Raw genomic sequence first — 1,956 nt, 5'->3', positions numbered from 1 at the left:
GAATGTATTTTGCACCAATTGCTCATGTTTCATGACTAAGGAAACAAGACCATTTGTATGTATGTTGTCTTATTCACGTCGATTTTCAGAATTCTGCAAACTGGTTTTCTACATAAAATAAAAATGGATAAGCATAAAAGTCAAGCAAAATTTAGAGAGTTCCTAATTGTTCAATTATACCTTTTCTATTGTTGTCCCCCAATAAGCTAAAAGTGTTTTGTAATGTGCTTCAGGCACTCTTTCATGAGGATGCTTTAATCTTTCTTCATAGGTATCATACATATAATAATGATCTCTTTTGAGGCGACATTTGAATCCTCTCCAAGATTGATCAAGAGTCTCCATCACCCAATCCTTAGCTTCAACTGGAAGGATGTACTTGCTCTAAAATAAAGGTTAGGTTTATGTTATAAAATCCAATATTAAAACACATATAAAAGTAAACTTATGTTGTAGACTCAAAACGTTACAAATAAGAGAAAAGAACACTTACATTCACAAATTCCCAAATTTTCTTCTTATTTGGAACTTTTTTCGAATTTGTGTATGTCAAGGGAGCCCAATTGTAATCATGAGCAATAGTTCCTAAGAATCTAGTTATCTCTTTCTTTTCCTTTTCAGGCCCGATAGGTTGTCCTTTGTTATTATAATAGATAGTTACACGATCTTCCCATTTGCGAGCATGGACATTAAACAAACTTGTTGGACCTCGCCCTTTCTTCTTAGGAACTTTTATCCAAGTAAAAACAGAATAATTAATTCATAAGAAATTTGAAGATAAATATAAAGATTACAATCACAACTTTATTAATGTAATTACATGGCATTGAAAAGTTCATAAGTAAACATGTGACAAGAATTTAATAGTTTTTTAGGCATTAACTAGATCAATTTGACAACTAAATTTAAAGAATTGCAATCTTTTTTTGTATTGTATAATTCTAGAGAACTATGAAACCATGTCTTATGCATCATCAGGCCTTGCATCAACAGTAGCAGGCTCTGCATCAACAACGGCAACAGACCCTGCACTAGCAAGGTCCCCTTGATCAACACAAGCAGTCACATATTGCCTTGTGCAGCAGCAGCACCTCCCAACCTCAAATAACTTCAACCCGTACAAAACTATGTTTGATTGTGTAATGATAATTATATTAGCTCAAGTTGTTCATTGTTTACTACTAATTAATACTTATATAATAAGAGAAGAAGCAGATTATAGAAGGAGATTATAGAAAGCTCTCTAACCTTGGATTTCATAAATAAAAAGGTTACAAGACCATAAGATTTTTCATGATTTTTAAAGGGGTGGTGTATTGAATACAAACCTTGTGCAAAAATAGATTCTCCTCGACTTTCTAGTTGAATAATGGTCGAAAGTAGACGCTTAGAATTTTTTGAACTTGCTCCAATTGTTGTACATCTTGCTCTATTTATTGCACTTCAGCTGGATCCATTTGATTTTGCGTAACAAGGAAATCATCCATTGCCATAGGTGGGCACAATGGCTGCTTCTTATTCTTCCTGGTGGTAGCTCTCTAGTTCTTACCTTCTATCATCGGAACATCAAGGTAATTATTATCAAAGATAAACATGATCCTAAGAAGAAAGTAAAAAAATTAAGGAAAAAGAAACCTTCTTCTTAGGTATAGAGGTTGCTGCTTCAGTTAAAAACATCTCTCTCTCTCTAGACATCTCAAAGTCCTCAAGGTCACAATTTTCTTTATCAGGCACATAGTCTGGATCATCTACATTAGAATTCATATTCTCCTTTCCTTTTGCAAAGTTCTTATTATTTTCCAACAATTGTTGAGTGATCTTGTCGAGCCCTAACTCTCTAAATTCTCATAAGGTGTTAAAATGGACTTTAAGGAAATTTCAGGCTTCTTACTTCCATTCTTATTCATTCTGCAAACAAATATTATAAACAATTAGTGGGAAAAAAAGTTTAGACCT

Source organism: Chenopodium quinoa, unplaced genomic scaffold, assembly GCF_001683475.1.
Source record: "Chenopodium quinoa cultivar QQ74 unplaced genomic scaffold, ASM168347v1, whole genome shotgun sequence".
In the NCBI taxonomy this organism is placed as follows: Eukaryota; Viridiplantae; Streptophyta; class Magnoliopsida; order Caryophyllales; family Amaranthaceae; genus Chenopodium; species Chenopodium quinoa.
Note: the sequence above shows the minus strand (reverse complement) of the source record.